This window comes from Gracilinanus agilis, chromosome 3 (assembly GCF_016433145.1).
Source record: "Gracilinanus agilis isolate LMUSP501 chromosome 3, AgileGrace, whole genome shotgun sequence".
Classification (NCBI taxonomy): Eukaryota; Metazoa; Chordata; class Mammalia; order Didelphimorphia; family Didelphidae; genus Gracilinanus; species Gracilinanus agilis.
In genome coordinates, this window is record NC_058132.1 from 290,991,886 (window position 1) to 291,004,384 (window position 12,499).

The following is a 12,499-nucleotide window of genomic DNA, read 5'->3' on the forward strand; positions in this document are numbered from 1 at the left end:
ATTGAAGGAATTGTTTCTACTATTGAAATCAAATCCTTCTCAGCTATTTACAGTATTAGAGTTGCCTACAACTCCTATGTCTTCCTCACTCTGACACCAGTTAGTTAAATGTGTTGCTATATTGCTTCTCATGGATGTTTTAATTAACTTTTCATATCAATATATCTTGTTTCTATAATCAGATTATAAATTAGTCCCTATAATCAAATGAATTAATATCCCTAAAGTTTGAAAATCCTAAAGTTCTATATTAATGTTAGCTATATTATTATCATCAGTATTATTATTAATAATACTATATTACATCATTGACTTCTATTTTGAATCTTTCTCATCACCACTATTGACTTGTAAATTGAAGTCATTCAATAAATATTTGTTAGTTGATTTAAAAGGTAATTTAATCTTCAAATACATTTATTGAAGTTTTATTTGCAGAGCCATCTCCAAGGATTATAAATGGGGAGGAGGGTGCTAAGCCATATTCTATGGCTTTCTTATCTTCCTAACTTATTTAAATGTTAGAAAAAATAAAGTTAACCTCAAAATTGGGGGGGGGAGCATTCAGTATTAAGCCTGAGAAAGGTTTGTTGGATGGGGGGGAAGGGCAGGGATTTTTCTGCCTTTCCCTCACCTTCCTTTGCTCTTTTGTATATGATTCTCTCTAGCCTCCAAGTTAATTGATCCCCTCTGTGTGCACATGCCAGCAGTTTGATGTAGTGGGTCTTAATGATCTGGGAACTGATGTTTATGGTCAATTTATCTTAAACTATTTAGGCCTCAGTCTCTTTATTTGTAAAATGATCAGGTTGGGCTATCATTTTCTAGTTCTATAATTATATGATGTACACATATGGATCTCAGATACTTTTTTTTAACTAGTTGAGGAAGCCATGTCTACTTATCAGCTGTTAATGTAGCAGCATTTGTACTAAAGTACAGATCTCTGATTTCATGTTCTTATGTATCACTTTATCTACCTTGATGCTATATAAACAAATGTAGTATCTTATATGGAGAATTTTCATTTAAAATGGAAAATGTTATACAAATAAAATTAGGGCATAATTTCACAAGATATGTAAACACTTCTATCAATAATAGGATTGTTTCATATATAAGTGAAAAAGAAACCAAGGAGACAGTATAGTTTAGATAATAATCCCAAATGTTAGGAAAAGCAAAGGAGAACAAGTAGCTATGAGTATAAAAAAATGAAACAAAAGAAAAAAATTCAGGAAAGGGCTGAATTTTTTTTTCTTTTTAGGTAACTAGAGGAATGAGAAAATTATACTAGGATATTATGAAAGTAAAAAAATAAAGATAGACTTTTAAGACAGACATAAATACAGGAAAAATCATCATTCCTTGAAAAGGAATATAAAGTAATTATCAAGCTACCAGAAAGGATCCTAAAGGGGAAAAGTTTAGTTATAAAAGAGATTTTTTTTAAATTTTAATTAATTAATTAGAATATTTTTCCATGGTTACATGATTAGTTTTTCTCTCCTCTCTTCCCTCCCCTCTCCTGGAGCCAAAGGAAAATTCCACTGGGTTTTACATGTATCATTGTTCAAAACCTAATTCCATATTTTTAATATTTGCAATAGAGTGATCATTTAAAGTCAACATCCTCAATCATATCCCCATCAAACTATGTGATCAATCAAATGTTTTTCTTCTACATTTCTACTCCCACAGTTCTTTCTCTGGATGTGGATAGTGTTCTTTCTCCTAAATTCCTCTGGATTGTCCTAGGTCACTGCATTGCTACTAGTAGAAAAGTCCATTACATTTGATTGTGCCACAGTGTATCCATCTCTGTGTATAAGGTTCTCTTGGTTCTGCTCCTTTTACTCTGCATCAACTCGTGGAGGTTTTTCCAGTTCACATAGAAATCCTCCACTTCATCATTCCTTTCAGCACAATAGTATTCCATTCCCATCAGACACCACAATTTGTCCAGCCATTCCCCAATTGGACACCCCCTCTTTTTCCAGTTTTTTTGCCACTACAAAGAACACAGCAATAAATGTTTTTGTACAAGTATTTTCCCTATTATCTCTTTGGGGTATAAACCCAGCAGTAGTATGGCTGGGTCAAAGGGCAGGCAGTCTTTTGAAGCCCTTTGGGCATAGTTCTAAATTACCTTCCACAATAGTTGGATCAATTCACAACTCCACCACCAATGCATTAGTGTCCCAATTTTGCCATATCCCCTCCAACATTTATTACTTTCCTTTGCTGTCATAATGACCAATCAGCCAGGTATAAGGTGGTACCTCAGTGTTGTTTTGATTTGCATTTATCTAATTATTAGAGATTTAGACCACTTTTTTCATGTGCTTATAAATAGTTTTGATTAGAAAAGATATTTATAAAAAATCCCTTAAAATTAGTTGACATTACAAATTTCATTGCCTATCAAATAGCAAGATTGCAACAAATAGTTATAAAATGATTGGCTGATTGAAGTAATATTTTTTCTAAAAGACTTTTAAAAATTGACACAAAAACCAACTTAATTTTTCCCAATGTCAATAAGTAGAATTTATTAGAATAATACTAATTTAAATTAAATGATATTTTATGTAGATATCTATTTAACTAACATTTCTTATATATTTGCTGCTACATATATGAATACCAGGAAAGAATAATGAGTAAATTTGCATCATATATTTCTTACCCTTTATTCCTGGTGTATTGATAATATTAATAGAAATAATAACCATCTGTTTGCTGAAATGACACTCCATTTCTAGATTGTAGATAACAGCATAGGGTAATGTTGACTGGGCATAGATCTCTATTGTATATAATTAAAGTATTTATGTAGGAATTAGGACAAATTTGCATTTTTCCTGGAAACTAATAACTTTAATCAAGCCTTGAAATTATCACTCAAAATCTATACTTATTTAGCTTTTGTCAACATAAGACTAATATGATATCTTTTGTTTTAATGTTCAGCCACATATAATTCATTTCTCCTATTTTTGTCTAGAGGAATTATAACAAATCACATTTTTAAGATCAGGGCGAAGAAAATTTTTATTTAATCTCTGATTAGATCACTGGCCTGCCCACAGAGCAAAGTATAAAATAATATTACAAAGGTTAAAGGAAATAGTAGTAAGGTCTCTGGAATCTAGCCTCTTCCCTAACTCTATTCCTTAGTTACCTCTCTTCTGAAATGGTATATGTACCCCCCGCACCCATATATATACTCATAATAACTTATAAATATAAGCAATAGAGGGAATTTTATATAATTATGATCCATTATTTGTAATGTTATTAGTCTATGTAATCCCCAAGTTAGGGAACTTTCACTACCAGTAATGAGTGACCTCTTCTGTGCAACTTTGTACAAAATAAATCTTAAGCACTAACTCCAATTAGTTTTTAAAAAGATTTTGTAGGAATTTGATTAATAGAGGCCATTTCTTTAAATATAAGATCAAAAGATCTAATTTTCTGGTCAATGTAAATGCTATTTTTTATTAGTCCACCAGGACCACTAGTCAGAGTCAGATTTCAGGGTCGAAAGACTTATTAGTATGCCTTACAGTTTATAATTTCTTTTTTAAAGAAATTTTATATTTTATTCACAGCTCCTTTTTTAGATATTTTTCTCTTTGTTTGTCACTTAAGGTATTTAAGTGTTGGTAGTCATACTATATTGGAGATATCCAAGGAGTTTCCCAGTCAGTTTGTCATACTTTATTTCTGTACCATTTTTTTGAGTAAACAAGTGACTAAAGATAGAAAGGCCACATATTAGTCCTGTTCCTCTTGTTGAGAAGAATGTAATAACTAAGTCTTCTCTGTAGGCACACCCTTACTGGGCCAGAAGGGTAGGCTAAGGATCTGCCCTGGAAGGATAAAGGCTTACCTGGCTCTAGCATCTGTTACCTCAAACATGGTGATGGATAGCAGTCTTGAATAAAAATTGCATTAAATATTCAAATAGACATTATTCTAACATAAAAAGAAAAGGTTATAAATTGCTCCCCCTGGAAATATTTTTTTCTCTTTTCTTTTTCTTTTTTTTTTACACTCAAATGCCCGAAATTGGATTGGAAATTTAAATAATTTTTAGTACAGCTATGTAAGAACATAAAATTTACGTTTTATGTTAAATATGAGTATTCTATGGTAATATTGTGGTTGCCGATTTAAAGATATTTTAACTTAAGTCAAAAATGACTTTTAGTAGCTTTATTTACAAAGAGATAGAAATAGTGAAAATGAAAAAAGGAAGCTAACAATACAGGTTTTAACAAGCCTACTAACCCTTCTCTGGTGAAGTGAGGCTAAGCCCTACAGGGGATTCCTGACATCCAGTGGTGTCTTCAACTAGACTTCCACCAATGCAGCCTCCTCCAAAGCCAAAAGCAGGGATTTCCAGAACCAATCTCTCCAGAAACCAGGAAAGGAAGGCCAGCTACTCACCCACCTAAGACAAACTCTAAAGGCCAAGTCCCAAGGTGAAGTCCTCCAACATGGAAATTCAAAGGAGAAGATCCAGGAGCAGTCCTCCAAGAAGCAGTCCAAGAGCCAAGGTTGAAGGTCCAAAGGTCTCTCAATAGGAAGTTCAAGACTTTTTATAGTCCTTTTTCTACATCACTTCCTGCCCCTCCCTCTACTTTATGGGAACCAATTGCAGTCTTTTAATTTGCCTACCACTGCCCAGGGGCAGGGCAGTGGCCTCTGGAGTTAGTACCCACTTTAGTAAGTGACTTGAGATCTCTCTTACTTAGTGTTAGTAGGGGTGTTTAAGTTTTTGACTGATTAATTTAAAAATTGCTGATCGATAGGCAAAGAAAGTTTGACTCACTCTTCACAGCTATGAGAGAAGCCCAAGATATTTTCTTAAATTTACAATAAAAATTTAAATATTCCAAATAGTGAGAACAATTGATACTCATTTATTTTTGATATTCTCTTACAGTCTAGACAGCAAAATGAGTTAAAAGATTTGGTTTGAAAATTGAAAAGAGAGATAGATATATCACAGCAAATTAATTATATATTTTTTCATTATCACTCTTAGCCAGAGAGAGAGAGAGAGAGAGAGAGAGAGAGAGAGAGAGAGAGAGCGCACTTCTACCACAGACTATTGGGAGCAAAAGTCCTAGTTATTTTTATGCATCTTACTATTAGTATTCTTTTCCTTTCTCCATTTTCAGTACCTTCTGCATGACTTGATAAAGGTTTGTCATTAAACTTCCTTATTCACTTAGTAGGTAAGATATTGCATGGTCTTTCTCCCTCAAAAGCAACCATGATGAAGAAATAAATTTCACTATTATCCTGAGCAAAATGATGCTGAGCATAGCACTGAAACATAAAAACATATAGCAATACTGGGAGAGTACTTGCTGTTGCTATGGATTTCTCACTTGTGCTCTCCTCCTTCCTACTGATAATATAGAAGTCACTATCACCTTGATTCTTACCACTGCCTGTTGTTACCCACCACTTTTCCCAAAGCTATTGTCTATACTTCATACCTAAGCCTAGGGACGATTTGTGGAGTCTTCAGTGCATAAGCTAATACTTTTAAGAAAAGAGAAAAAAAAAAGAAAAAAAATGGGAAAATAACCATCATGTAGCCATTCTTCCACAGTTTTCCCAACTTCTTATCGGACCTAAAGTCCTTCCACTGGAAGTCTTGGTCCTCAAAAGAGCCCAGCTTCTGAGATCCCTTCTAGCTTTGAATTTCTAAGATTCCTATATTTCATCTTCTATCAGTGAGCCACACTATTATAATCTCCAACCCTATCAGATCCATACTCCCTTTCCACTGAAACCATTACTACAGTCTTGAAAATGGGAAAGTCCATATTCTCCATTGTGAGGTTCTGTTTTGGGCAGTCTCAAGCTATAATTATGAATGTGTCTTCCCAAAGAAGTATCATATGTGGTGGTTAGGTGATTAATATTATTTATATTATATTTCAAGTACATTATGTGTTAAATAGTCTTTTCTGAGTTGACTTGAGGCCCAGGAACTGAACTTAATGTTGTTTCTATGGAAAAATCCACTTTCCAAACAACTGACTTATTAATGAACTTTTGGAACCCAGCCTATTCATAAGTTGGGCATTGCTTGCAAATAACAAATTCCAAAGTAACATAAAGAGGTTTTTGTTTTTGTGGTTGTTATTATTATTATCTATAGTTTGGATTTTCCATCTGCTTGTTGCTCCTTTTCAAAAGAAAAAAAATTGAGCATTAATTCCCTTAAAACGAATAGAGAGACTATACCTAGGAGATTAGTGTTAAAGATGAGAGTGGTTACATTTTACCTTGCTTTCTCAGAAATAAAAATAGTTTCTCTTTTTCAAACAATGCATTTATCTCTATTTGCAATGACAATTGTTTTGTATATTAAGATGATATTTTAAATGAGGTAAAAGTAAGATAATTATAATTGCAAATTGCATATAAAACATTTATTCTAATCATCCTTTAAACACAAATAAAAATGCAATTTGAAGATATAATAAAAGCAGTGCATTATAAAGTACAAGCAAATGGCATACACACCCTTGAGTAAAATTTGCATATTTAAGATAACATTTTAAAGCATTTGCAACTGATACAGCCTGTTCGGCTGCAGCTTCTATTTATAATTAAGTTCTTTAAAATATCAACATTAGTACAAGCATTATTATTGAAAAAGCCCTTCACATTGCACATTAACTCACAATCTACGTGTGAAAATTTGAATTTGGAACAGAGATCTCACTGAGGTTAATTTAACTTATGTAGCACTCCACGCACCTGTTCACAACATATTGCTAGAAACAATTATGCAGTAATAGATGTGTAAGCAATCCACACAGGAATATTTGGTTAGGAACTGCCTCAATATTTTGTACCACTATGAATAGCATCGTAGTATAGAGATCCTGGTTTGCCCTCAGTTTAGCAGGGAAGTGGGCTAGCCTAAGTGTTCACTGCTAAGACCATGTCATGCCAGATGTAGATACTTTGGTGTTGTACGCATGACCTGTGCCAAGCTCAGAAGAAAAAGCTGATCATAGGAGGGAGCGTGGCATATAGCATGCTCTGAGGGCATTTGGCAGCTCAATCTCTATGGTACCATTTTAAAAGAGGTATGGAAAAACTTCTCTTTTAATACGTAGGCTTGGAATGCCGGGAAGGCTGTAGACATTTGTGCTGTGACCAATGGGAAAACTAGCACATTCCAGAGGCTGGGATTAAGTCTCTCAGTAGATATAGGTTGAATTAAATTGAACTGGACTGAGCACTAGTGCCAGGGAGAGTGGAGAATAAATAGGGCATCAGAACAGACTCAAGTGTGATGTGTCCCTTTGAGTATTTCTGTCAAATTAATGTTTCCTCCAGAACATTTTAATAGGAAATGCCAGTATTTTTTCTGGTCTCATGTGTACATGTAAATATACTTTTTTTTCTTTGTAGTTTCAACCTGTACTGCTATTGAGTTTCGCTGTGCAGATGGGACTTGCATTCCAAAATCAGCACGATGCAACCAGAACACTGATTGTGCAGATGCTTCAGATGAGAAGAACTGCAGTAAGACATGGAAATTCCTTCCATTTTCTTTTCATGCTCGAGTGTCCTTAGCATTGTACTGAACCTTGTCCAAATTCGTACTGAAACTCCATCCAGAACTAATATGTAATTAACCCCTGTGGTGTAGGATAATTGCATATTTACTTCTGTAAGTTAAGTTACCTAGTCTACAACCTTGTGTCAGTGGCCTCAACAGAAGGCTCATAATCCCTGCAAATGGGATGTTTTACTTTTTTTTTCTGTTGACTTCCTTCTAGGTACCACAGACTGTACACATTTCTATAAACTAGGAGTAAAAACCACAGGATTCATCCAGTGTAATTCCACTTCACTGTGTATATTGCCGGCATGGATATGTGATGGCTCTAATGACTGTGGAGACTACTCAGATGAATTAAAGTGCCCAGGTAATTGTGGAAAGGAAAACAACCTGCACTTGGAAGATTTAGAGAGCAGCTGTGCAGAAGCCATTCATTCTTTTTAAGTCTGTATATTAAAAGTTAAAATACAAATTAATAATGAAAAATAGCCATCTCATTTTACTTTGGTTGTGCTGACATTCAGTGGGTTATATTAGTGATCACTAATGAAAGTTCATATTATTCTCAAGAAGATTGTCCTAAGTCATTTGCCATTGCTGGGTTTAGCTCATCATTAGCCTTTTAAAACTGATAATCCACCTATGAAAAGAGTTAACATATGTGACCAGCAAAGACCTCCAGTTCCATTATGGGAGCTTTTTTGCTAGTTCATATGTTTGATTGACTTCTAGTTCATATGCTCCCACTCAGGAAACCTAGCAACTAGATTAGAAATACATGAAATAATGATACTCACTCCCATCTAACAAACATGCAGTTAAAATATTACTAAAGTTTTGTTTTTAAATTGTTGCATTTCCAATTTATAGAGTTTAGTATACAGACCTCCTTTTTTCAGATGACTGAGAAAATGTACATCAAGGGATCTTCTTAAATTCTTGAAAAACTAGGAAGAAAACATCTCCCATCTCATAGCTTAATGCTGTGCCTAAAGGAACAACAGCATCAGCTGACATTTTTAAAGTCCTTCAAGACTTGTAAAGCATTAGACAACATTATTAAAACACATTGACCACTGCTATATTGCATAATGAATATATTTTGCCAATTATTTCTCTTCACAATCATTCAGAGTCTTTCTTCCGTAAGTCTTTCCTTGTTGGATAAGTGTATGAGGAGGTCATTACAAAACTCCAAGTGAGTAATAACAAGGACCTGGATGATAAATGTAGGTGTAGATATATGTAAAGATGATGAAAAGGCAGAATGTACAGGAAGAACTTGGTAAAGCTCTACAAACTAGAAATGGAGATGAAAGAGTTGAAGATAAACAGCATTTTAAATATTAGATATTGTTTGATTTGTGATAATCTAGATAAAAATGAAGCCAGAAGAAGAAAATCATGGAAGAAAGGGTTGGGACAGGTGACTTAAATTACCAATAGAATGCTTAAGGAGATATGTCCTACACACATTTTGAGATCTAGAGAATACAACAAATTTAATCTTATCAATTTTTCTAATCCACAAGGTATTATTTTCTCTCTCCTCCATTCATACCTCTGGATTTCCTAAAGTTCCCTCTTTTGGCATAACAAAGAGATTGAAGAACCAAAAAATGAATGCTAAAAGAGAAGGACAACCAATAAATCTGTGTCTCTAAAGTCAGTGGATAAGAGGATATGCAGTAGGAGTAGTAGTCAACATTTTCATTTGCTGCAGAAAAATAAATTTGGATTAGGACTCAAAAGCATAATTGGATTTAGTAATTAGAAGCTCCTTGGATAACTTTTGGAAAGCAATTAATCCACAAGCACTTGCAAAGTGCCTACTATGTGCCAGACACTGAGTTTCATTAGAAAAACCAAACTGTAAAGGGTTAAGGTAGAGAGAAGAGGAAATGTGTGAATAAGAACTTAGAGCCATCTAGCACATAATACTTTTTCAAACTATTTGTCAATGAAAAGGAAAATTATGGGATATTAGTTGAAAGAGTGTTGAAGATTCAAAGCAAACAGAGAGGAAAGAGAGAATAGACAATACTAAAAATTTTTAGAAGTGGAAGGTCTGTAACTTGGCAATTTCATCAGATGGACTCAGTGAAGCAAGAAATTTTCACCAATTAATTAATATAGGGTATATAAAGTGAATGGATACTTCAGGGGAGTGTAACTACTGAATAACTGAAGTGAAACTAAGATAAGAAATCAGGAAAGAACCAGATTAAATGATTTCCACTCAAAGAGTAGCTCAGAAGAATCAAGCTGATGGAAAATGGGCTAAAATCAGTTACCACTGAATGATGTAAGATTATGAACTGAATGGTTAGGATCAAGAAGAAGAGGTCAAGTTAGAGAGTATGTCAAAAAGAGGAGAGCAATTGAAGAACAGATGGAAAGATATGCAGTTCTTTTGGAAGGGTTGGAGAAAAAAAACAGAGTTTGAATTTGCCATTGTTTAAAGAATTCATAACATATGGATTTTAGAGAACAGTTTGATGCTGAGAACAAGTTGCCAGGATTTAGTTTATCTTCCAGGAAAAAATTCTACTGTGCTGGTATTTGTGTGTATGTATGCATATGTCTTTTTATAATCAGGATCATATTGACATGTGTATAATGATTTAATTATATATTATTCTGTTTATGGCTTAACCTTGAAAGAAGAAGCAAAAGCTTGAATGTGTATGATGGCATGCATGGAGAGGAGGCTATGGATATTTTTTACTTAGTTTTTAGGATAGCAAAAACATTAAATTTTGCTATTGCCAAAATAACAATTCCTCTTAAACAACTAAATATTGGAAATTTTAGTTGTTAAATAAGCAAAAGAAAGCATTTTTTCTTCTTTTGCTATATACTCCATGGCTGGAAAAATGTCAGCAAATTGACAACTTGACAATCAATACTAGGAACAATGTTATGTAAAACTGGGTTTTGCGCCATCATTGATGGCAGGTAAAGGGAAAAAAATCACTTCTCCATAAACTGGATTGATGAATTTAAAAAGATACTACTACTACTATTTTTGCAATCTATTAACAATTCAGGGTGTCAATTAGTAGAATAAACAATGTTTAGTAGTATAAAATTCCATTCCCAAACCCATGGCTCTTGAAAACATTTTGGTTTTCTTACCATAAAGAACAGCAAAGAAATCAACTTTTTCAATCTGTGATACTAGATAGACATAATAATTAGATTTTCTTGTGCTTGGCTTAGTTTTGATTACTGTAACACAGCCGTTCTCACTCTCCACTCCCCAAACCCGAGTACAAAATATAAGTAGCAATATTTATCCTTTGACATTGAGAAAGTAGTTGCTTTTAATTTGATATTGCATTCTATATTGCAGTTCAAAGCAAACCCAAATGTGAAGAGAATTATTTTGGTTGTCCTAGTGGAAGATGTATTTTGAACACCTGGATATGTGATGGACAGAAAGATTGTGAAGATGGAGTTGATGAATTCCACTGTGGTGAGCACTTTCTCTCTTCCTTAAACCACAAGTCATTTGTTAATTTTTTTTGTTTTGGTTATTATTATTCAGTGAGTGATTATATTTTAGAAAAAATACATAAACTTTTTTTCAAGTTATGTATAAAGAGAGACTTTATGAATTCTAGGGCTATAAATGAAGCATTTTCTTTGTGTAGGAAAGCATGTATACCTTTAATTTTTTAGCAGAAATAAAGTAGACTCTGGTATAGAAAATTATAGAAAATGATTAAAAATGGATTTTTTATGAAATGTCAAACTCACTTAAAAGTAAATGTCATCATGAAATGTGAAGGTATAGTCTGTTTGATTAAGATGCTATATATCTTTATATTAGAGCCAAGTTCTCAACAAGACTAAGAAAGAACTTAAAAATAGATTATGTGGATCCATAATTCCTGAAAGAGAGCCATTAAATTGTTAGGTCATTTTATTTATTTGTGCATCTGTGATTAAGTTTTAAGTCTTACTCATTTTCAAATACATTTTTCAGTAGTTGTAGATATATTTTTAGGTTAATGTGTCAGGTCTTCACAAGAGTTTACCAGTTCATTTTTTCATTTATCAAGATCAATATTTCAGCACTCCAAAGGTCTACAATTTTATTGGTGCAAGTACTCATACCACGAGCCCAGATTATAACTGCACTGTACCTTAGGAAATGGTTTTATGGTTTGAGAATTTATTATAAAGTCCCTAATTATTAGATGCCCATTTTTCTTGCTTAGTAGGACCTTCCAGAGATTGTGCTTTTCTAAGCCAGGATCATTCTTCTTACAATTAACTCCCACTATGGAAGATGATACTGTTGAGATTTCAGAGATGCATGACTCTAAGCCAGTTACCTCTGGGATTTAGGTTGAAAGGGGAAATAGTAGGTAAGGCATTGAGCAGAGGACAGTGAATGGGAAGAGGCCCTGATGGCTAAAATCACAAAACTATGCCCTGACACTTCTTTTGAAAATTAACATTCCAGGAATAAGTTTCAACAATATTCTCGAAGAGAAAAGAAATAATAAAGTTGTAAAAATTCTCAGGAAAAGTGATATTACAAATTCATGTCACTGAAATGAAGAGATTGGACAGAGTTCAGAAGACAGGGGAAATTTGGCAAGTCCTTTCATCTAAGCCAAGAAAGAGAAGAGTTAAAGCAAAAGAAAAAGAAAAATAGCAATAAAAATTAGCTCAAGGAACTTGGGATAGAGTAATGGAAAGCAGAAACATAGATGGGAGGGAAGTAGATATATAATGCAAGAAGATTGTGGTAAAGAGCAACTGAAAAAGGGAGAGACCTCCATAATACTTTATGGAAAATCCCAAGAGGAGAGAAGCCATTACTATTGCTGATAGTGGGAGTTGAAATGTGTGGGGGAAGGGAAAAAGTTTGTC